Source organism: Trachemys scripta, chromosome 11 (genome assembly GCF_013100865.1).
Source record: "Trachemys scripta elegans isolate TJP31775 chromosome 11, CAS_Tse_1.0, whole genome shotgun sequence".
NCBI classification, from domain to species: Eukaryota; Metazoa; Chordata; order Testudines; family Emydidae; genus Trachemys; species Trachemys scripta.
In genome coordinates, this window is record NC_048308.1 from 49,137,567 (window position 1) to 49,162,629 (window position 25,063).

General features: G+C 45.8%; 1 long non-coding RNA gene across 1 annotated transcript in view; it reads left to right on the plus strand.

Annotated features, from left to right (window-relative positions):
* Positions 1-1,168: 1,168 nt before the first annotated feature.
* LOC117884594 overlaps positions 1,169-25,063 on the plus strand; it is a 32,733-nt gene continuing 8,838 nt past the window's right edge. The window contains exons 1-2 of the long non-coding RNA XR_004647599.1: positions 1,169-1,247; positions 17,218-17,382. This is a non-coding gene — a long non-coding RNA (uncharacterized LOC117884594). The remainder of the gene's footprint in view (positions 1,248-17,217; positions 17,383-25,063) is intronic.

Consider the following 25,063-nt stretch of genomic DNA (forward strand, 5'->3'; position numbering starts at 1 on the left):
GGCAATCTGCAGCATTCACCGTGAGTGGAAATTACAGAAACAAATAATTTTGTAGAATTTTTAAATGGTAGATACACCTCTACCCCGATATAACGCTGTCCTCGGGAGTCAAAAAATCTTACTGCGTTATAGGTGAAACCGCGTTATATCAAACTTGCTTTGATCTGCCGGAGTGTGTAGTCCTGCCCCCGGAGCACTGCTTTACCGCGTTATATCCAAATTCGTGTTATATCGGGTTTATATATGGAGTTTTTCTGGCTAGGATGTCATGCAGATATTTTAAGGTACATCAAATCTTGTGCTACATAGTTCATGGTGATTGCTCCTGATGGCACCATGTGGGAGATATATCTTCTCATTGCAGAGCAGCAGTTTTCAAACTGTGGGTTGGGACCCCAAAGTGGGTCATGACCCCGTTTTAATGGAGTCGCCAGAGCTGGCGTTAGACTTGCTGGGACTCAGGGCCGAAGCCGAAGCCCAAGCACCACAGGACTGTGGGCTCAAGCTTTGTCTTCAGCCCTGGGTAGCAGGGCTCAGGCTTCGGCTTCAGCCCAGGGTGGCGGGGCTCAAGCTACAGGACCCTCCTGGGGCTGACGCCCTTGGGCTTCGACTTCCCCCTGCCCAGGGCAGCAGGGCTGGTGGGGGGGCTTGGGCTTTGGCCCCCCCACCTGAGCTGCAGTGCTCGGGCAGGTTCGAGCTTGGGTGGGTTCAGGCTTTGGTCCCCTCTCCTGTGGACGTGTAGTAATTTTTGTCATCAGAATTGGGTCGTGGTGCAATGAAGTTTGAGAAACCCTGTGCATTGCAAAATTGGCCTGGTGAATTTATGGGAGAGGGTTTTCTTCCCCAGAAATATTAGGTATATAGGTCATTGTTGGAGGCAAGATACCAAACTCTATGGACCAGTAATCGATTCTGGTATGGTCACGCTTGTGATCCTGTTCAAAGTATTTCTCTATTAAAGAGGTGGCTACATTTTTTATCAATGAATCACAGTTTATTCTTTGTATAAAAAGAACACTCCCCTTGGAAAAAGTAATACACCTGCACATAAAAAAGGAGGGCTACAATTACTGTTTTTATGGGGAGACTGTATATCCTGAAATTAGTTTAGAAGTTTTTCCACAGTGTATATTAACTAGAAAATACACCAAATCTTTCTCTCAGGTTGGGATCAAAGACAGAGGAAGTTTGGGACTGCCCATATTACAAAGCCTAAGTGCCTTCATTGTACTGTACTTCATCAGCAGGTAAAATTTCTTTGTTACTATTATGATATATTAAATAAATATCATATATAAAAAATTAACCAATATTTAGTTGATGATTAGACCTATTTACTAAAGGCTTGATTCTGCATCCTTTACTCACAAAGAATAGTACTTTACTCTTTGAGTAGTCCCATTGATTTCATGGGGAGTACCTGTAGAGTAAGACATTACTCAAGGGATATTAAACCTTGTGCTTCAGTGTTTAAACCAATCTCTAGCTATATGATGCCAGGTCAGACCTATGTGAAAGGCAGATTATCCCACATCTGGTTTCTAACACTCTCACCTCTGCAGCATTTAGTTCTGACCACTGTCAGAGAGAGGATACTGTCCTCAAAGGAGGGTGGTTCTGATCCAGTATGTCAATTTCAATGTTTCTGTGTTTGAGAGGCAGAACTGGGCCCTAAATAGTTTTCTATTAAATTGCTATGATCCTTCAAATACCTTTGATGCCAAAGAACCATGTCAGGAAAACACTACTAAACCAGAGTTTTGTTCATGCTTTTTTTCTTTCCTGAGCTTCCCATGATGAAAGCTGGATGAATTAAAATACAAAAACACAAATACAATAAAAATACAAAATACAATATAAAGAATACAAATAACAACTGGAATGACTCCATACACATTACAAATGGTGCATTATATTGTAAGATTGAAAACAATGTCCTCGTTGTTTCTTCTGCACCTTTACTGCACTGATGACCCCCCCCCCTTCCCCTCTCAATTTTGTGGTGGTTAGAATATGAAATTTGGATTCAGAAAGCCTAGTTTCTGTTCCTGGATCATGTATATGTGTTTACCTGGGGCCCAGAGCCAGTGCAGAGATATGGGCCCTCCTTGCAGATGGCCCTGGCCTCCCACAGATCACCTGGCATATGTATATTTATGAGCAAACTCCACCCTCCAAGATAATAATCCAGATATTTCCTCCCCTTTACTCCATCATGTGGGTTTTCCCATAGGAAGGGTTGATCAGGCCCTTTCCTTTTAATTAAACCAAAACTGATACCATCATGTAGATATTTCTTCACCTGAAAAAAAAATCCTTTGGAGTCTCTGCTTAATACCTACATGTAGATTATGCAGGGGGAAATTTAAAATGCTGTCCTTTGTTTTGAAAGCTCTCTTAATTCTACACAGCTATCTCCTAACAGGCACAGGAATAAACACAAATAAATTGTGGACACATTATAATCTTCCTAGACAAATTGTTTATTGGATCAACAGTTCTAAAAGCTCTCAGGCTTTATTTAACAAACAGTTAAAGTTGTTTTCTCAGTTATAGCCTAAGTGAAGAAATACAACTATTGAAATGGTTTTGGATTTTTAAACTACAGATTAATAACTAAAACAATTTGCAGTTCACACAAGCTAGAAAGGACTTCTCTAATGAGCAGAAAGAGCAGATGATATAAAACAGGAAAAACTGTGGCATATCCAAACTGTCTCTGATTAACAGTTTGTTGTAACAATAACATTGCAAAGGTGCAACAGCAGAAAGTGTTTTAATTATTAGTATATGTGTAATTGTAACATAAACTGGATTAAAGGGATATTGAAATATATTTCCTGGAAAAATAATGACATAAAAAGTATTTGGGGATAGTATGTGCTTTTGAGCCATTGCCCACATCGGTGGCAGTATCTAGAAGCACTGAGGCTGTAGCAGAGATGCTGCAACCAGAGCCCTATCCATGCTAGGGAATTTTACAAAATTATTCCCACCAGTTCTACCACTGATTCAGAAGAAGTGTTAGTGTCAGCGTGAGACTTCATGTAGAATAAGATCCTCTGTCCAGATTACTTAAAGATTTTAGTAAATTTAATTAACATGATGGTAAAAAGCACCAGAGGCTGCTGGAGCCCTTCCTGTATTAGGGTTCCCATTCTGATGTGAGTTTTTCTGTGAGTGGGCAAATCTACGGTGGGGGCTGCTGTGATCCAAGTTGCCAGGGCAATGAAAGACCTGGTGATATCAAGGGTAGTGACTCTGGGCAACGTGCAGGCAATAGTGGATGGTTTTGCTGAAATGGGATTCCCAAACTGTGGTGGGGCCATAGACGGAACCCATATTCCTATCTTGGCACCGGAGCACCAAGCCACCGACTACATAAACCGCAAGGGGTACTTTTCAATGCTGCTGCAAGCCCTGGTGGATCACAAGGGACGTTTCACCAACATCAACGTGGGATGGCCGGGAAAGGTACATGATGCTCGTGTCTTCAGGAACTCTGGTCTGTCGAACGCTGGAGGAAGGGACTTTCTTCCCGGACCAGAAAGTAACCGTTGGGGATGTTGAAATGCCTATCGTGATCCTTGGGGACCCAGACTACCCCTTAATGCCATGGCTCATGAAGCCGTACACAGGCAGCCTGGACAGTAGTCAGGACCTGTTCAACTATAGGCTGAGCAAGTGCCGAATGGTGGTGGAATGTGCATTTGGACGTTTAAAAGCACGCTGGCGCAGCTTACTGACTCGCTCAGACCTCAGCGAAAAGAATATCCCCATTGTTATTGCTGCTTGCTGTGCGCTCCACAATATCTGTGAGAGTAAGGGGGAGACATTTATGGCGGGGTGGGAGGTTGAGGCAACTCGCCTGGCTGCTGATTACGCGCAGCCAGACACCAGGGCGGTTAGAGGAGCACAGCAGGGCGTGGTGCGCATCAGAGAAGCTTTGAAAACGAGTTTTGTGACTGGCCAGGCTACTGTGTGAAACTTCTGTTTGTTTCTCCTTGATGAACCCTCCAACCCCCCCCCCCCCGACCCGGTTCACTCTACTTCCCTGTAAACCAACCACCCCACCCCACCCTCCCCTCCCCACTTCAAGCACCGCTTGCAGAGGCAATAAAGTCATTGTTTTTTCACATTCATGCATTCTTTATTAATTCCTCACACAAGTAGGGGGATAATTGCCAAGGTAGCCTGGGATGGGTGGGGGAGGAGGGATGGAAAAGGACACACTGCATTTTAAAACTTTAACTCTTATTGAAGGCCAGCCTTCTGATGCTTGGGCGATCATCTGGGGTGGAGTGACTGGGTGGCCGGAGGCCCCCCCACCATGTTCTTGGGCGTCTGGGTGAGGAGGCTATGGAACTTGGGGAGGAGGGCTGTTGGTTAAACAGGGGCTGTAGCGGCGGTCTCTGCTCCTGCTGCCTTTCCTGCAGCTCAACCATACGCTGGAGCGTATCAGTTTGATGCTCCAGCAGACGGAGCATTGACTCTTGCCGTCTGTCTGCAAGCTGACGCCACCTATCATCTTCAGCCCGCCACTTGCTCTTTTCATCCCGCCATTCAGCCCGCCACCTCTCCTCTCGTTCATATTGTGCTTTTCTCATGTCTGACATTGACTGCCTCCACGCATTCTGCTGTGTTCTATCAGCGTGGGAGGACATCTGGAGCTCCGTGAACATATCGTCCCGCGTCCTCCGTTTTCTCTTTCTAATGTTCACTAGCCTCTGCGAAGGAGAAACATTTGCAGCTGGTGGAGGAGAAGGGAGAGGTGGTTAAAAAAGACACATTTTAGAGAACAATGGGTACACTCTTTCATTACAAGGTCGCATTTTTCCTCTGCCTGCTGGTTTGGTATGAGAGATCACTCATGCAGTGCCCCAGGCAACATATTTCGGCTTGCAGGCAGCCATAGTAAGCCACAGTCTTTTGGCTTTTTTAACCTTCTTAACATGTGGGAATGGTTTCAAACAGCAGCGCATTTCCCATATCAAGGATGAATTGGGTTGGCCATTTAAAATGGGTTTTCAATGTAAAAGGAGGGGCTGCAGTTTCCGGGTTAACATGCAGCACAAACCCAAGTAAACCTCCCACCCCCACACACACACGATTCCCTAGGATGATCACTTCACCCCTCCCCCCACCGCGTGGTTAACAGCGGGGAACATTTCTGTTCAGAAGAGCAGGAACGGGCACCTCTGAATGTCCCCTTAATAAAATCACCCCATTTCAACCAGGTGACCGTGAATGATATCACTCTCCTGAGGATAACAAAGAGAGATAAGGAATGGATATTGTCTGCATGCCAGCAAACACCGGGACCGTACGCTGCCATGCTTTGTTATGCAATGATTCCAGACTATTTGCTACTGGCCTGGCGTGGTAAAGTGTCCTACCATGGCGGACGGGATAAGGCAGCCCTCCCCAGAAACCTTTTGCAAAGGCTTTGGGAGTACATGAAGGAGAGCTTTCTGGAGATGTCCCTGGAGGATTTCCACTCCATCCTCATACACGTTAACAGACTTTTCCAGTAGATGTACTGGCCGCGATTGCCAGGGCAAATTAATCATTAATCATTAAAAACGCTTGCTTTTAAACCATGTGTAATATTTACAAAGGTATACTCACCAGAGGTCTCCTGTGTGCCCTGAGGGTCTTGGGTGAGTTCGGGGGTTACTGGTTCCAGGTCCAGGTTGACAAACATATCCTGGCTGTTGGGGAAACCGGTTTCTCCGCTTCCTTGCTGCTGTGAGCTACCTACAGTACCTCCATCCTCATCTTCCTCGTTCCCCGAACCGTCTTCCCTGTGTGTTTCTCCATTGATGGAGTCATAGCACACGGTTGGGGTAGTGGTGGCTGCACCCCCTAGAATGGCATGCAGCTCCGCGTAGAAGCGGCAAGTTTGCGGCTCTGCCCCGGACCTTCCGTTTGCTTCTCTGGCTTTGTGGTAGGCTTGCCGTAGCTCCTTAATTTTCACGCGGCACTGCTGTGTGTCCCTGTTATGGCCCCGGTCCTTCATGGCCTTGGAGACCTTTTCTAATGCTTTGCCATTTCTTTTACTGCTACGGAGTTCAGCTAGCACTGATTCATCTCCCCATATGGCGAGCAGATCCGTACCTCCCGTTCAGGCCATGCTGGAGCTCTTTTGCGATCCTGGGACTCCATCACGGTTACCTGTGCTGATGAGCTCTGCGTGGTCACCTGTGCTCTCCACGCTGGGCAAACAGGAAATGAAATTCAAACGTTCGCGGGTCTTTTCCTGTCTACCTGGTCAGTGCATCTGAGTTGAGATCTGCTGTCCAGAGCGGTCACAATGAAGCACTGTGGGATAGCTCCCGGAGGCCAATAACGTCGAATTCCGTCCACACTACCCCAATTTCGACCCGCAAAGGCCGATTTTATCGCTAATCCCCTCGTCGAAGGTGGTGTAAAGAAACCGGTTTAAAGGGCCCTTTAAGTCGAAAGAAAGGGCTTCGTCGTGTGAACGTGTCCAGACTTAATTCGATTTAACGCTGCTAAAGTCGACCTAAACCCGTAGTGTAGACCAGGCCTAAAACAGACGTTATAATGGGCATATTCAAGTTTGTCACCACCAAGATAGACTACAGTGATACACTCAATAGGAAGACCATTCAGAAGCTCCAGTAAGTGCAAAATACAATGGTTTGCCTGAATTGAGTAGACCTCTCCAAGCACCTATTAACCCTGTACTAATGTGTCTGCATTGGCTCCCTGTTTGCTTCTGTGTGCAGTTCAAGGTGTTGTTGGGTGAGAAGTGTTTAATGCTCAGATTGGAGTGAAATTTGATTACCTAAGACTGTCTCTATAGGTGGCTGTTCATATCAGCTGGAAGGCTCTTGCTGTCAGCTCCCGATACTGTACCTTCCAGGTCCTCCAGCAGGCTTTCTCAATTAAAAGTCTTTGACTTTGGAATTCACTCCCTTTGGTAGTCTGCCAAAGCACAGTACTAGCAGTCTTCAGAATATCAGGCAAGTTGCATTTATTTGGTATAACTTTGGGTTGATGTTCCTTTCCGTTAAAATATGGTTGCTACTATTCTGACTGCTGAAGCAGTGGTTTCTATGAATGCTACCACCACGAGTAGCTTTAGTTAATGTGTTTGAAAATGTTGTAAATAAGTGACTAGTTGTGCTGGCAACAGGTGCTCTAGAAACCATGAAAATAAATAAATAACAGAAGGGACAGGAGTAGCAGATGGTACAAAAAAATAGAAGGTACAGAATGTTTTGGAATGATATATAAGCATACAAAATACTGCTTATTAATTTAAAAATACACATTGTGAATAAAAAGAACACACTAGTGTCCAGTATAATGTAATGAACAAGGTTTTTCTTTGAAATTTCACGAAATTAAAGAATGGAATATACAAAGGGTGGCATCAGTGGCATAAATCTGTGTCCATGACAGTGTGTGACAACGGAGGATGCTTCTCTGAGGAAAAAATTATTGCAGGAAAAAGGATTTGGTTGCAATTTGACTACTGACCATATATTCATTCATAAAAAAAAGAAGGCACTGTGCATTAAACAGGTGCAATTTAAGATTCTTGTACCGAGCGTAAAAGAGTGAATAAAAAGAAAGTAAAATGTCACATTTTGTTAACAGTAATGAGTGGACATGCCATATACAAATGACAACAATGATATTTCTGCAAACAGCTCCCTACATCACACTGTAAACATTTGCTCTCCAGAGTCTGAAAGTAATTGCTTGAATTGGAACACTATGTTTGGAGGAAGCAATTAAAATCACTCTTCAGCATTCAATGACAGGCTACCTGTAATTCAAGCTTGTTTTGTTTAGTTTTCTTCTTTACTGCTTACAGCAATTTGTCCACTCCAGGGCATTACTGTTCCCTATGACTAAGCAATGCAAAATGTTTAATGATCAGGATTTTATTGACTGGATATATTTTGACCTGCAAAAAGAAAACATTTGGATTTATCACTCATTTCTCCCCACAACTTTTACCCCTCCCTCCTCCAAAAATACATTTTTCTACATTTATGTCTGAAACAGTTGTTCAGGAGTTTTACTGCAAATGATAACATCAAATACAAGTACAAACCAGACAAGATTTTTATTACTTTTGGAAAATGCCTTTCTTGCAAATAATGCATTCTACTTGCTTGAAGATCACCCAGAAGTTTAAATTAGTGCAAATCATGTCTGCCTGCTTACTCAGCCAGATTCTGATGTTCCCACTTAATCTCCAGTATTACCTTATTCTTACCTTGATTCAGGAAAACACTAAAGGATGTTCTTAACTTTAGTCTCATGTTAAATCCCACTGACTTCATTGAGGCTTAGGCACATGCCTGAAATTAAGCACATGCTAAAGGGTTTTTCTGAATAGAGATGGACTGCTGCTTTGGGGCCTCTGTACTTAGCCCCATTGGTTTGAATGGAACTTCTTGTAGTGTAAGGGACTACTCGACAGGAACAATGCAGTAAAATCTAGCCTTTAGAGGCGGCTCCTGTTTGGGGCGTAATTCAGCTGTGGTCTTTAGACTGCACTGGCTATCAGTTTGTTTCTGGGTCTAATTCAAGGTGTGGCTTTTTATCTATAAGGTTGATTTAGGGACTAAAAGTCCAATAAATTTAAATTAAATTAAAATTTAAAGGAACTTCTCAGAAGACTGTCTTGCTACATTTAAAGCCCATTTGTACTCGTGCACTTTTATGATAAAGAATTTGACTTCATAAGTGCTGTTTGTAAACCAAGTCCCTTTTTCTTACTACTAGCTAAATAGTGAGCGACAACAACACATAACCCAACATTAATGTTTGTGGTTGAACAGCAGCTCCATACCCTGCATTCCATGGTAACCACTCGCATTTCTTTTTATAGGAGCAGTAAATTTTCACCAATGATTCAAGCACAGCATAAAGCAACAGAGACGTAAATAAGCTTGTATAGAATTTCTAAAGGAAACAATGATATGTCAGCAAATATTCATCTTAATTTAAATTAAGCAATCACTTTCTGTGCCTATGAGGGCAACAATGTTAACCTCATTTTGGTGGCAGGATGCGCTTACAGGAATCAGACAACAGCAGCTTCAGTGCTGGTATCATTGGCACTGATTTTGCAAGCTGCTCAGTGTGGGTGAACCCCTGTGTTCATGCAGAGCCCCACTGAAGGTGATGGGGCTCCCCAGAAGAGCAGCTTGCAAGATCAAGGCCTTAGGTCTTCACAGCGTACAACTTCAGCAAGGCAGGTTCTGGAGCTGCTTGATGTTATGTTAGTTTATGGGTGTGAGTATGTCAGAAATAGTCTCTTTCTAGTCTCTTACTTTGTAAGAGACCAGACCATGTTCTGTATTCAATGATGACTGGTGATCATCTGTGCTGTACAGCTTCTCATCTTCCTCTGGGCTGGGCTGTGGCTGTCAGCCTTGCTTCAGGTCTGCTCAGTCATGTTATCTCTGCTTGTTTTTTATTAGGGTCTAGTCAGTCATGTCATCTCAAGAATTAACAAACCCCCTCCCCACTCTCCACTCCTTCCTTCGCTTGGGGCATCATTATTTGTAATCCTTTAGAGACAGGGATGGTTCCACTAGTATAGCCAATCTAGTCGCTAGCTCTTTCCCTATATTACTGAGTTCTCAGTTCTCATACTTAGCTGCCTAAGTCTTCAAAGAGCACTTCGCAGTTTTGCACATCAGTATCTGCCTGCCACTCTTCCCGCTTAAAGCTAGCAGACGGTAAATAACTATTTGTTGTTTCAGTCTTTATCTCTCTGACTTGAATTTCTCACTCTTAAAAATAAAAAATAACATGGAAATTATAAATACTGCTGCTATCAAATATGTTGTCTGTCTTTAGGCTACTTTCATTAAGTATTAGCAAGATTTAGGAAGATAACTACTAAGTTGTATATTTAGGAAGGAGCTTTTGTTTGCAAGCTTCTTCTAAAAAAGAATGCAAGTTAATACTTGTGTTAATATTGCAATTACTCTAAAAAAATAAAATAAAATTACTGTAAAGAAGGAAGCAATGGCTATTCCTTTCCCATTCTAATTACGTGTCAGTTAGTGATATCTGTGGCCTAGATGGTGCTATGAGGACAGTCCATATTAAAAGACAGTGCATAGCAATGTCACTCCAGAGGCATCCTGGGGAGTTGGCTGGAGTGTCCCTGTGTGCTGGTGATCTCCAGCTGCCAGAATGGCCTCCAGAGTCTTTTGGCAGCTGCCACAATTTAGAACTGCCTCTGAGCCGCTCCATTCTGTACCAGGAGATCAGCCTTGCTGGCTACATTTGCTTTCCCCTTCAGCACTGTGCCAAGCATAGTTCTGCAAAATAGAGAATCTGGCTTGTAAGGTTTGTAGTTTTCAGTGATTCACTGTATTATGTACAAACCTATTCACTACCTATAGTACAAAAAAACACAAATATGACTAATGGCTTCCTGCTTCCTTGCCATAATACTTATCCACCCTATCATTAGGGTAAATGCAAATAGAAGGCCTGAGCTGTGATCCTAACCTACGTAGCTAGACAAGGTAAAACTTTTGATGGAATAATTAATGTATGCGATGCTGTTTAATCATTCATTTAGGACGACTACATTTAAGCACAAGTACCCACCAAGGATTCCAAAAGAAGAGCTGACAGTGAAAGCTTTGTAATTTATAGCACTGGATCTTTCTTAATCTGTGGTCTATGGACCCAGGGCCGGTGCAAGGAAGTTTCGCGCCCTAGGCGAAACTTCCATCTTGTGCCCCCCCCCCCCCCAGCCCTGCGGCAGCTCCCCGCCCCCCTGAGGCACCCCCCGCCCCGCGGCAGCTCCCCACCCCCTGGCCCGGGGATCCTGCCAGCGGCTCAGACTCCCTCTCCCTTCCAGCGCAGCGGCTGCTGTGAAAAAAAAATTGGGGGCACCGCTTTTTGGCGCCCCCAAATCTTGGCGCCCTAGGCAACTGCCTAGTTGGCCTAAATGGTAGCACCGGCCCTGTACGGACCAGCCCTTCCTGGTGAGCTGCAAAATGAATTGTTTTGAGAGCCACTCAGTAAAGAACTGGGGTGCTTGAAGAGGAAATGATCTATGATAATTATCTTTCTTTCATGGAGAGGTCCAACAATGAAAAAGCACCTGTTTACAGTGTTTTATGATTATAGACTAGTCTTGTAAAAAAAAAAATCTAGCAAATTATCTAGTCCATCGTCCAAGTCTCTACATCAGGACAAGGCTGATTTAATATTTCCTGGACCATCCTTTAAAAATGGCCTTGCCACTTTCACCCCTCAATGAGCTGGATTTTTGAATTGGCCCAGGGATTAAAATAGCTAGTTTTGTCAATTAGAATACCTGAATTCTTTTCTTTGATCCTGGATTTTCGTGAAACTTCCCAAGCTAGTATGACAATGTGTTCTGAGAGACTTAGCATTCAATGAGATGGGTACTTGACTTTCAATCAGACTTAGGCTCTTCTGAAGTCCTTTTGAAAATGGGATTTAGCCATCTAAGTTACATAAACATTGCAATACTGAGCAAAGCAACACATAAATATCTTTACAAATCTGGACAAAAGTCCAGATACAGATGACAAGTTACATTTGTTTGTTTGTTTGTTTGTTTATTTCTGGAGGATCCTATGTTATCAGTGTTAGGAAAAATCAGCAACATCTTTATTTGTAACATCTTGCCTGGTATGATATAGGAGTAAAACCTTATGATCTAAGGTTCTGTGTCGCACACAAGTTGGAATGAATAGTTGTGTATTAGCAACATTCTTACAGAATGTGTCCATGGTTCTACCCTAGTGTAAGATCAGAATCAGGTCAATGGACTTTACATTGAGACCCAGTCCTGTTCCTATTAAAATCAATGATTGGTTTGCTACTGACTTTAATTGGGGCTGAAGCACGACCCTGCTTTGCTGTAAGTGTAATTTATTTCCATTGCTTTTTTGGATGAGTTTTTAAAAGACTCCTCTACATCTATGGACGGTTTACTAATTATGGGTTCAATCCTGCAAACACTTTTGCACATGCATAATTTTACATTGGGAATAGTCTTATATTGAAAGTATGTGCGTGTGCCCAAGTGTTTGCAGTCTCAGAGTCTATACCTATGCTAAATAGATGTGGGAAAGCCAAAAAATGTGACATTATATAGGATGAACAAGTAGAGAATGTTTATCAGATGAAATCGCAACCAGATATGTCAGATAGGCATTGTTGTGAGGTATTTAACCTCAAGCAAACTAAAAGTTCAAAGCAACATATAATTATAAAGGAAAATATTTATACAACTGATTCTCTTAAAGTTAATTCCTATTTACAGACTATTAAAACCCATTGTGAAGAATGAAGTTTTATTATTCATCAATTCCCACTTTCTCCTCCAGTTTGATCAGGTCTGTTACCATCAGTGATAGAGTCTATACCTGCTGTCTTGAAATAAATATTTAGTTTACTCCACTACCTATCACTAATTTCAAAATGATGTTTTCAATATGTTGCTTAGTGGCTGCAAATCATACAGAGTCTGCTAAAGGAATATCTCCTATATTTTACAGATATTAAAGTTGTTATATGTCACTACATATTTAATTATATAATCAATTGTGCTTCTATAGCACCATTACCCAAGAACCTCAGAGCACTTTGCAAACATTACTATTCTAAGCTTCACAACACGCTTTTGAGCTAGGCATTATACCTATGCTGTAGGTAGGGAAATTGAGGTTCAGAGGAATTAAGTGACTTGCCCAATATCACGTGAGGCTGTACAAACCATTCTAAGTCCGGGTTGAAATGGATTCAATTGTTTCACAATTGGTTTGCTTGGTGCAACACTCTGAATCTCAAAAAGGAAAGCGTTTTGAGTGTTTCACTCACTAATTCATGTTGTTGAATTCAGTCTTCTGTGTGTTTGGTCAGGAAGTTCAGTTTAATTAGTAAATCATTTAATTATGCTCTGATATATCAACTTAAACAATATATTATGCATTACAGTTGATTACTAATATTGAAATACACTGGCCAAGGACAGAACCATGGGGAGCAAAAACCTGGAAGAGGAGAAGGAAGAGTATCTACTGAAGGAAATGCTAAAGGAGCGATCAGCAAAGCTAGTGTCACAGAACCCTCAAGGAACACACTATCTCAGGGAGAAGTTAGGTTAGGTTAGGTTTATAGTGGCAAAGGCAGTGGAAAGACAGAGAATGAACATGGAGACAAGACCTTTACATCTGGGAAAGAAGATATAATTAGAGTTTTTGCCAGGGTGATTTCAGTGGAGTTGAGTGGGCAGAAATCGAACTGGAAGGAAATGAGGAGGGAGTTAGAGAAGAAAAAGTTAAGACACTGCTGAGAAAGAGGTGTGGTTTAGTGACTTAGCAGAGAGCTGGGAGTCAGGAAGTCTTGAATTCTAAGGCTAGATCTGTCACTATCTCACTGTGTAACCTTAAGCAAATCTTTTCATCTCTCTTTCTCTCTCTCAGTTTCTCAATCTATAAGCAGTCGATATTCACTTACCAATCTCATAGGGTGTTTACAAATATTAATTAATATTTGTAAAGTGCTTTGAAGATAGACTAATTTCATGATAATGGCTAGGCAGGTGCCAAGTTGATTTGCTTATTTCTGTCCATCAACAAACAATAAATGCTGTATACTTATAAAATGTGCACACAACTAATCCATGTCAAAACATGGTCCTGTTACTATTATCCCTTTTCTCCACTGCCTTGTTTCACCTTCCTGTCTTAGTCTTTAACTAAGCCCCAATCCTGCTCATACTTATGTATATAAGACTGTTTATATGCTTAAAGTTAACCACATGCATAACTGTCTGTATGATTGGACCTAAGATGGTAAACGCTATGGAGAAGGAGTAATTGTTTATTGCATGTCTGTACAGAGCTTAAAACAATGGGTCCCCCTCTTGGTTGAAGCTTCTACACATTACTCTAATACAAATAATAATGAGTGAGTGATTGAGTAGTGAATGAGTAAGAAAGTGCTACATAAATGTATTTTGTTGTAAGCTCTTTGGGGCATGGACCATCTTTTTGTTCTGTGTTTGGATGGCGCCTAGCACAATGAGCTCCTGCCCAATGCCTGGGACTTTTGTGTGGCACTGCAGTATTATTATTACTATTTTATTTATAATGTTTTTGTATTTATGCATTTATTATTTTAGCTCATATCAGAAGCCTAGTGCGTTGTGGTACAGTATGGCAGTGTTGTTTACTTGCTTAGAATTAGGCCAGAGTTGAACTAGTATGGAATTACTTATCTTCCCTTGTGATGCTTCTATTCTAGGCTGAGGTAATTCAGGAAGGCTAAATAGTGTAGTTAGCTACACCATCTGTGTCCTGTAGATAGCTAGACCACGTCAGCCTTGGGTTACGCCCAATTTAACAAGACTACCCATTGTAAGAGCATATTCTCATCTGGATATGTCAGGATTTACCCATATAACTGTGCAATCACGCAACTCGCTAGCAAGTCCATAATTCTGAAGAGCTGAATAAATACAGTACTCACTGCAGGCAGTTCACAGTAGTGTGTAGGCTGAAATTTGTTCATGATCCACTCGGCAAAAAACTCTGAATAGCAAACAAGTTTGTAAGAGCTATGAACTGTTTGTAGACGAAGAGAAAAAAGGGCTAATAATTTTACCAGCTCTCCTTGCATACATAAAAATCACAGAATCTTAGAGTTTAAGTCCAGATGGGACAACGAGATCACCTCCTGCATATTATAGGACATTAAACCCCACCCAGCAGTTATCCTTGTACTGAGCCCAATAACCCAGATTAGATGAAAATATTACAGCCCTAAGGAGACTAAACTATTGTGTGCAACAAGCAGAGAATAGAAGTGACTGAGGTGCACCAGTGCCTGCATGGCCTTTGAAATGGCAGGGAATTGATTTGGTGAGCTATACTCAGATGGATCTATGAATTCATTAATAACCCAACATGCTACAGTAGTCTTCAAAAATTAGCCTAATTTCTGCTTCTTTTAGCCTCTCCATCTAATTAATTTTCATTTCAGGGGAAAAACAAACACTACCTTATGAATCATAGCATCAAGAATGGTCATAATTAAAGACCAAAACTATTAGCGAATGCAAAGAACCAAGATTTGTTTTGTTCTGAAGGAAAACAGCTTACCTGTCTATACAAGCCAAGAGGCCTGTGGTGAGCATTATTAAATATGGCCAAGAGGCTGACCAACTGGAAAGCAAACCTGTGTTTATTGAGCCCATTTCCAAGCCAGGAAGTAAACGAGTGATTTTTTTCTACGCGCAGTATGTACACACTTCTTACAAAAGGACAGCATATTACAAATTATTTTAATTTTCAGAACTTGTTTTCTTAAACAAGAACCCTTCTCTGTTTATGCACTGCTGTTTTATTTTTATATATTAGACAAAGTAACATTTTGCTGGTTTTCATGGTTTGAATTTTGAATTGTGGCTGCTGATAATTCCATCTTTCTTTCTGCCTCGTGGATGCCAAAAGGGAGGGTGATTTAGAGTTTAGTAGTTTGGTACATAAGAGTCCTGGACTCTGCCCCTGGTTCTGCCACTGACACACTACGTTACTTTACCCTCTGTGTTTCATAAGCACCCTTGAATCACTGGATCATGCTGGACTGGAAATCTGGATACCTGAAGTCTATTTTTGGCTCTGCCACACACTTGTGTGATCTTGAGCAAGTCACTGAACCCGTGTGCCTCAGTTTTTCTCTCTGTAACAGGCAGATATTGACTTGTTATGCCTTTTGAAATCTGCAAGTGAGAAGTGTCACGTAAAGTGCATTCACAGTATTATTGTCATTAGTATTATTTATATTTATTTCAGTGTTCTCATCTGTAAAATGGGAATAATAATTACTTGTGAGTAACTACAGGGGTTTTCAGAGGTTAGATTCATTAATGTCTGTAAAGTGCTTTGAGACCCTGGGAAGGCAGGCACTATAAACATGCAAATAATTATTTATGTTTAATTTTATCACATGCATGTCACATAAAGCTCATCTCTAAAGGGTGGCCACAGAGCAGAAGGAAAAAGGAAGATAGTGATGTTATTGTATCCATGAGCGATGTTAGAACAACAGCCATTATAACCAGGCACAAGTATAATAACCAAATGGATCAACAGTTGAAACTCTGCATCATACAATACTGTACTGTATAAATTATCAAAGCCGTATTAGTCTGGATCTGTAAAAGCAGCAAAGAGTCCTGTGCCACAGGACTCTTTGCTGCTTTTACTGTATGAATGGTGACTATAAACCAGGGATGTTAAAATGAGGTTCGATTCTGTGTTAGTTCAAATGTCTACTTTCAGCATAAGCTCTGAAAGATACAGTCACTTGGTACTCCCTCCTAATTAAAAGGCAGATTGTGCCATTAGGTCATTAAGGTTGTTGTTTCTTTGTTTGCCTGTGTTTGTTTGGGAATTCCCCATCCAGATCAATGGGCAGTTCTGCTTAAAAATGGAGTGTGCTAAGCCTGGGAATTTTGAAAGTGCTCTATGTTGGACAGGGATGATATCCCTAGCCTCTGTTTGCCAGAAGCTGGGAATGGGTGACGGGATGGATCACTTGATGATTACCTGTTCTGTTCATTCCCAGAGGTGTAGCAAGCACCCTCCGAACCCTCCGACCGGAGGGGGCCCCACAAGGAAGGGGGCCCCTAAAAGTGGCAAAATAAATACCGCATTCCAGTTTCTGCATTGTAAGGGGCCCCGCCCGGACATATGTTTGGAGGGGGCCACTGTTCAGAGGGGACCACGCTCTTTGTTGCTACGGCCCTGTTCATTCCCTCTGGGGCACCTGGCATTGGCTAGGATACTGGGCTAGATGGACCTTTGGTTTGACCCAGTATGACCGTTCTTCTGTTCAGTGTTGGCTTAGCTTTGTCCCCATTTATGTCAAAAGGAGTTTTACCATTGATTTCAATAGGAGCAGAGTCAGACCAAGGCTGAGACCTTTCTAAAGTCCCCATCTAAACTGGTGCACACTCATGTTTTGTCCCTTATAAAGAAGAGCTACTAACATTGCTATTTACACAGTGCCCACAGAACAGGGAGCTCTCCTGTGCACAAAGTATCTAGGTTGGGTGTGGAAGATCTGGCCCTCTATGTTTAGCCTAAGCTATTCAGAAATATTAATTAATATTGGGTATTTAAGTACCAACATTTCTAATGGCTATTTATTATTTTTCAGCACCAGAGACCTCAGAGTATAAACGAGTCAGATGTGTTCTCCAAGGAGCTTGCTGCAATCTAATTTCAGACATGACACAAGATAGGGAGTTACAAAACTGAAGGGAAGAGTTGCAAGAGGAAGGACAGAGTGAAAGCACTAAGATTACGTGGTTACTCAACAAAGGTTAGTGCACATCACCAGGAAGCAAAATGTGTGTGTGGGGGGGCGGGGAATTAGTATAACTAAAGATTGAAATGTCGTTGCTGACTCATTTCTTGCAGACAAATGTGAGCTAAAAGGAAAGATTTGAATTTAAAAGGTCTTGGCAGACCAACTTAGAGAGAGCAATCCATAGAGGAAAGCATGGACAAAAACACAGCCATGGCTGTGGGAGAAGTCGATAAACGAGGTGTCACGTATGGCATCATTGTCAGACTGGAGTGGGCAGGAATTCTGTGATAGGAGACTAGATTCAATAATGGGCGACACTCAAGAACATTAAGAGTAAAATGTAATGGAAACACGTGAAAAAAAAACCTACATTTAATTTGGTAAAGATCCGTGGGTAAATTTGGAAAAGTAAAGACATATCCTGTGCGTGGAGTGTGATTCATACAGTATTCAGATCAGAGTGGGACGCAGGGCAGCGATTCCACAGGGCATTGTGGGGATTGAGCAGTCCTGCAGGAGGCAGGGGGTAATTCAGGGACCCCATAGAGGTATGTTTCAGGTGAATCAGTGAGGTGAAGTTCTGGGCCAGATCCTAGCAAGTTCTGAGCATCTCCTGCAAGGTGCTGCATACCCTCAAATACCATTTAACCTTGCAGAATCAAGCTTTCCAATTAGGCAATATGCTAGAGAAAACCTGCAAGCTGATCCATCTAACAACCCCCATCACCTCCATCTGCCAACCAAAACAAAAGTATAACTGTCTTAATTGTGTTAATACTTAATTTGTGTGAGTTTCCCTACACTAAACTTCCAGAAAGGTGATAGTCAAGAGCAGCACTGAGCAGTATTAGCCATGCTGTTTCTACATCTGTCTCACCTGCAAATACGTGCATTCTTCTTCGTGTTTGCTCATATCCATACCAATTAGGTGTGTGCATGCATCGTGCACAGTCATCAGAAAGTTTTCCCTTAGCAGCACCCATCGGGTCGGCTGTGGAGCCCCCTGGAGTGGCGCCTCCATGGCCGTGAATATAGGTCCCTGCTGACCTGCTGCCTCCTCAGTTCCTTCTTGCCGCCAGTGACGGTTGTTGGAACTGCGGTCGCTTGCTTCGCAAGTGCTTCCCTTAGCTTGTTATTTGTTATAGCTCATAGTTCTTAGTTTATAATTGTTAAGTAGTTAGTTGAATTAGTTAGTTAGTGATAGGAATAGTTGGAGTGTTGTGTTCCCACACACCTCCACCCACCCCCCATATCCTTCCTCTGGGCTACGGGGCATGCCTCTGTCCCACGGGTTTAAGCCCTGCGGAACCTGCCACAAGCCCATGCCAACGGGTGACCCCCACGACTCTTGCCTTAAATGTCTGTGGGAGGCACACCAGACAGAGAGGTGCAAAATTTGCAGGGTGTTCCACCCAAGGACAATGAAAGAGCGAGACTTCACTCTCAAGCAGATCCTGATGGAGGCAGCTCTTCGTCCTCAGCCAGCCCTGGGCCAATAGGATCCGGCACCGAGCACGTCTATGTGGAGTGCTCTGGCCTCTGTGCGTGATATGGGGCTGAGGAAGGATTCTGGCCAAAGAGACTGTTGACACCGGTGCTCCCTGGCATCGAAGTCCATGGAGGCAACTTGGCACCGCTCCCACTCCCCGGTGCTGCACAAGCAGTACAGGAAGACGGACAGGGGCTGCTCCCCTGCGCCAAAGACAGCAGTGCCGGCTGGTGCAACCAGAGTGCATCCAATGCAGGAGCACCCGGTGCCGGAGTTACAGGAGACGGCACCGTCAACTTCAGTCCCTCAAAAGAGTCCGTTGAGTCCGGTGCCCATAGACTCTCCTGATCAGGAGTGCCAGGTGGAGGAGTTGGAGCTCCCCTCCACCCAAGACACTTTTAAGACCATGACGGCACCTCAGTTCCTGACTGGCAGAAACAGGCCTCTGGCACCGCAGCAAGCGGCACTGTCTAGAATAAAACTTGCCATGATGAGGTGGTGACCTTCATCAACATGGCACTGCCCCCCATGGCACCTCTCCTTGACACCACCATCGTGGCACCATTCTCCGGCACCGGCTTCCAGATGGGGTTCCCCGGTTCTATTTAGGTATCGCTCCCCATCACTGGCACCGAAACACCGGTTCCCAGAGCAGATGGAGCAGCACCGGTCTCCAGCTCCGGCTGAGTGGCACCGGTTCCCAGCACCGGCCGAGCAGCGCTGATCCCTGGCACCTGCTGAGAGGATCGGCACCGAGAGCCACAGTGGCAAACAGGACAACACCAGAGAGCAGGAAGGACAGGAGGGCCTGGCGCCACCTCTGGCTTTGTCATCTTAATCGCCGGATGAAGCGCTGGCAGGGGCTTCAGCCTCAGGATCGCCCCCCATTGATAGCAGGGCCCATCAGGACCTGCTACGCAGGATGCCTGCAACATGGGGTTGGAGGCAGAGGAGGTGGTTGAATCTGAGGACCCCATTGTCAACATTTTGACACTGGAAGGGCCATCCAGGTTCGCTCTGCCCCTTATAAAAACAATCCAAAATAACATCAAAACTCTGTGGCAAACCCCTGCATCCATTCCCTCGACAGCCCTCGAAGGAGTACGAAGGGTACCCTGCTTGTTAGTGGTGTCTGCCGTGAACAAGAAGGAGAGACGGGGCAACAGGGACCGACTCCAAAGTCTAAGGAGTCGAAAAAGACGGACCTTTTTGGTCAAAAGGTCCATTCAACTGGGAGGCTGCAGCTGAGGATAGCTAACCAGCAAGCTATCCTCAGCAGGTACAACTTCAATTCATGGACCTCCATGTTGAAGTTTAAAGTATTGGTGCCACCGGACTCGAGATGAGAGTTTGTGGCAATAGTGGAGAAGGGCAAGGCAGTGGCATAGACCTCTTTACAGGCCTCACTGGATGCTGCGGACTCTGCCGAACGAACCCTGTCCTTGGGCATCACTATGAGAAGAAGCTCATGGCTTCAGGCATCCAGGCTTCCCCCGGAAGTGCAGCAAACACTATAGGACCTGCTGTTTGACAGTGCAGGCCTTTTCGCGGAGCGAACGGACTACAGGCTGCACAGCCTTAAAGCCTCCTGGGCTACTATGAAGTCATTGGGCATGCACACAGCAGCAACCCACGGTAAACATTTTAAACCCCAGCTGCAACAGTGCTCCTATCCCCGACGACTGAAGCAGGATTTCTACAGAAAGCGGGGCAGGAATAGCAGGCACAAGCCGTCCCATCCTCCGCCTGGCCAGGGCCAGGGCCAGGGCCCGACTACACCATTGTCGGGCTCAAAGCAGGCCTTTTGAAGGTGTGCCTGAGGACGGTGCATCAGCCACAGCACCAGATCCTTACCCTTGTTTTCTCAACCGTTTGTCCCACTTTTACCATGCTTGGTCCCAAAATAACATTGGACTGCTGGGTTCTCCACATGGTAGAAGTGCACAGACGCTCTTCACCTCGGGGGCAGTGGAGGAGGTTCCTCAGGAGCTATGGAGCAAGGGATTCTACTCCCGATATTTCCTAATTTCCAAAGCCAAGGGCGGGGGGGATCTCAGACCCCTTTTAGACCTGCGAGGCCTCAACAGATTCATGAAAAAGTTGAAGTCCTGCATGGTCTCCCTAAGTGCGATTATTCCCTTTCAGGATCCAGGAGACTGGTACACCACCCTCGAACTCAAGGATGCGTACTCCACATCCATACAGCCTGCTCACAGACAATTCCTCCGGTTTGTGGTCAACCACAACCATTACTAGTTCATGGTCCTCCCCTTCGGCCTGTCAACAGCCCCCTGAGTGTTCACCAAGTGCATGTCGGTCGCAGCAGCCTTCCTCCATCGGAGGCAGGTGCAGATATACCCATACCTTCATTACTGGCTGCTCAGGGGTCGTTCGAGGGAACAGGTGGAGTCTCAGCTATGCTTCGTCAGATCAGCCTTCAACAGGTTGGGTCTCCTTCTCAACATGAACAAGTCAACCCTGCTACCGACCCAAAGAATAGAGTTTATCGGTGCAGTGTTGGACTCAATCTGGCTGGGGCATTCCTGCCAGAGGCTCACTTCCAGTGATGACTGACATCATACAAGGCCTCAGACGGTACCCTCTCACTACAGCAAGGGGGTACCTGAGTCTTCTTGGCCACATGGCAGCATGCATATATGTGGTACAGGATGCCAGACTGAGACTCAGACCTCTCCAAGTTTGCCTTGCTGTCTGAGGTGCGACAGCCTAGACTCTGTGGTCACCATTCCAGTGCAAGTCCTCGAGTCCCTCTGATGGTGGCTTGACTCTCAAAAGGTGTACTAGGGAGTCCCCTTCAACAGACCTCAGCCCTCTCTGCAGGGCCGGCTTTAACTTTTTTGCCGCCCCAGGCAAAAAAGAAGAGCGCCACCCCGGCGTAACACCCCCCCAGCACCGCGCCGACGACCCCCCAGCGCTGCGCCACGCCGGGCTGCCCAAACCACTGGAGCGCCGGGCCGCTCAACGCCTCCTCCCCCCCGAGCTCCGGGCCACCGAAACCCCCTCCCCCCCACCGAGCGCCTCAACAGGCTGCCCAAACCCCAAGAGCGCCGTGCCGGCCAAACCCCGGCTCCGGCCCCGAGCGCCATGCCGGCAACCCCCCCCCCATGTGCGCCTTGCCGGCCAAACCTCCCGCCCCCCCCTCCCCCACGAGCGCTGCGCTGGCCCGGCCAAACCCCTGCCCCCCACCCGCCCGAGCGCGGCGCCGCCCAAACCCCTGCCCCCGCCGAGCGCGGCGCCGCCCAAACCCCAGCCCCCACCCGAGCGCAGCGCCGGGCTGCCCAAACCCCCGCCACCTGGAGCGCCACACCGGGCCGCCCAAACCCCCAAGCGCCGCGCCTTGCCGGGCCGCTCAAACCCCTGCCCCCGAAGCGCCACGCTGCCCAAACCCCCCGAGCGCCATGCCGCGCCGCTGAATCCCCCGCCCCTCACCCCCAGTGTCGCGCCGCCAAAACACCCCCCGCGCTGCCCAGCCGAAACAAAACAAAAAAAACCCCTCGAGCGCCGTTCTGCTGAACAACAAAAAAAAAACAACACCGCAAGCGCCCCATGCCACTCCAACATTGGCCGCCCCTTCTAAGGTGCCGCCCCAAGCACGTGCTTGGTCAGCTGGTGCCTGGAGGCGGCCCTGCCTCTCTGTCCCCGGTAACAGACATGTCAATGCTGGGATGGGGCGCGCACCTGGGAGATGTTCAGATATAGGGCTCTAGTCTAAGGACGGGCCCTCGCTTCATATCAACATCAAAGAGTTGAGGGTGGTCCGACTAGCGTGCCAAACCTTCCAGGCCCAGCTGTAAGGCCAGTGCGTGGCGGTTATGACGGACAATACAACTGCGGTGTTTTACATCAGCAAGCAGGGTGGAGCCCGTTCCTCTCCCCTGTGCAGGGAAGCCCTTCTGTTGTGGGAGTTCTGCCTAGCCATTCCATTCACCTGGAAGCGTCCTACCTCCCAGATGCCCAGAATGAGCTAGTGGACTGCCTCAGCAGATCCTTCCACAACCATGAATTGTCTATCCACCCGGACATCATACACAACATTTTCCAGAGGTGGGGAGCTCCCCAGGTCGATCTGTTCACCACACGAGGCAACAGAAAGTACCTGTAATTCTGCTCTTTTTAGAAGCGCAACGCGGGCTCACTTGCGGACATGTTCCTCCTCCCCTGGATGGGACGTCTGCTGTATGCATTCCCACCGTTCCCACTCGTACACTAGGTCCTGCTCAAGATTCGCAGAGACAAGGCGGCCGCTATACTGGTGGTACCAGTGTGGCCTCGCCAACACTGATACACCTCGCTCCTGGAGCTGTCAGTGGATGCCCCGATCACCCTGGCCCTGTTCCTTGATCACCCAAGACCATGGTTGCCTTCACCACCCCAACCTCCAGTCTCTCCATCTCACAGCCTGGAATTTTTTCATGGCTAAACCCAATAGAGCTCATGTGCTTGGAGCCAGGGAGGGAGATCTTACTTGGTAGCAGAAAACCCTCCACTAGGACTACCTACCTGGCTAAGTGGAAGAGGTTTACATTCTGGTGTACTCAGGGCCGCACACCCCCACTACAGGCGCCCATACCGCTCATCCTGGAGCACCTGAAACAGCAGGGTCTAGCACCATCATCCATCAACGTGCACCTGGAAGCCATTTTGACCTTCCACCCAGGAGCAGCCAGGCATTCCTTTGCCAACCCCATGGTTGGCCGTTTCCTTAAGGGTCTGGAAAATCTGTACCCGCAAGTTAGACAACTGGTTCCGGCATGGGACCTTAACCTGGTCCTCTCCAGACTAATGGGGCCCCCATTTGAACCACTGGCGACTTGTTCGCTCCTCTGCCTACCATGGAAGGTAGATTTCCTGGTCACCATTAGCTCAGCAAGGACAGTGTCTGAGTTAAAGGCCCTCACCTCTGACCCCCCCCCCCACACACACACACAGTTTTCTTTAAGGACAAGGTCAAACTCAGACCTCACCCGGCCTTTCTTCCAAATTGGTGTCCCAATTCCACACCACACAGGACATTTTTTTACCAGTATTCTATCCTAAGCCTCACAATAGCCTAGACCAGAGGCTCTACGCACTGGATGTTTGTCGAGCGCACAAAGCTATTTCGGAAGTCGAACCAGCTGTTCGTAGTGGTGGCAGACCAGATGAAAGGACTCCCGGTCTCATCACAGAGGATCTCATTGTGGCTCACGTCTTGCATCTAGATGCGTTATGAGTTAGCCAAGGTTCCAGCCCCAGCACTAATGACGCATTCCACAAGGGTGCAGGCCTCATCGATGGCGTTCCTGGCCCAGGTCCCTATTCAAGAGATTTGAAGGGCGACAACGTGGTTCTTGGTTCATACGTTCACCTCTCATTATGCCATCACCCAGCATGCCCGAGATGATGCAGCATTCGGCAGAGCAGTGCTTCACTCAGCGATTCCATAATTCCAACCCCACCTCCGGGGTAGGGTTTGGGAGTCACCTAATTGGGATCGATATGAGCAAACACTCAAAGAAGAAAAAACGGTTACTCACCTTCTCGTAACTGTTGTTCTTTGAGATGTATTGCTCATATCCATTCCAAACCCACCCTCCTTCCCCTCTGTCAGAGTAGCCAGCAAGAAGGAACTGGGGGAGGCAGCAGGTTGGTAGGTACCTATATTCACCGCCATGGAGGTGCCTCTCCAGGGGGCTCCACAGCCGACTCGACGGGTGCTGCTAAGGGAAAAACATTCTGACGACTGTGCACACGGCACACACACCTAATTGGAATGGATATGGCAAAATATCTCTAAGAACAACAGTTACAAGAAGGTGAGTAACCGTTTTTTCAACTTGGAAGCCAGTGGCAATGTCTGCTTCTCCACCCACTCGCAGTCATGTTAGTAGCCTGTGCCTGCTTTTCTGTCCTGTCAATGGGCTATAATTGGCTGAGATTGGCTGAGTGTTCAGATTCTGCATGTGATAGGTGGAATGGGATATAGCAATGTGACACATAAGAACAAAATGAAAGTATGAAGCAGCAACATTTTAAAGTGACTTTTAAAAACCTTTGTTCTTGAAATTGTAAAGCAATAGCATATGGCACTGCCACCCCACAAAGCTAAACCATTTCTGTGGAGTACATGACTCTTCAAGTCTCTTGGCTACCAATCACCTGGGTAGGGGCTGAGCTCATCACCCTCAGCTCCCCCTGACTCCA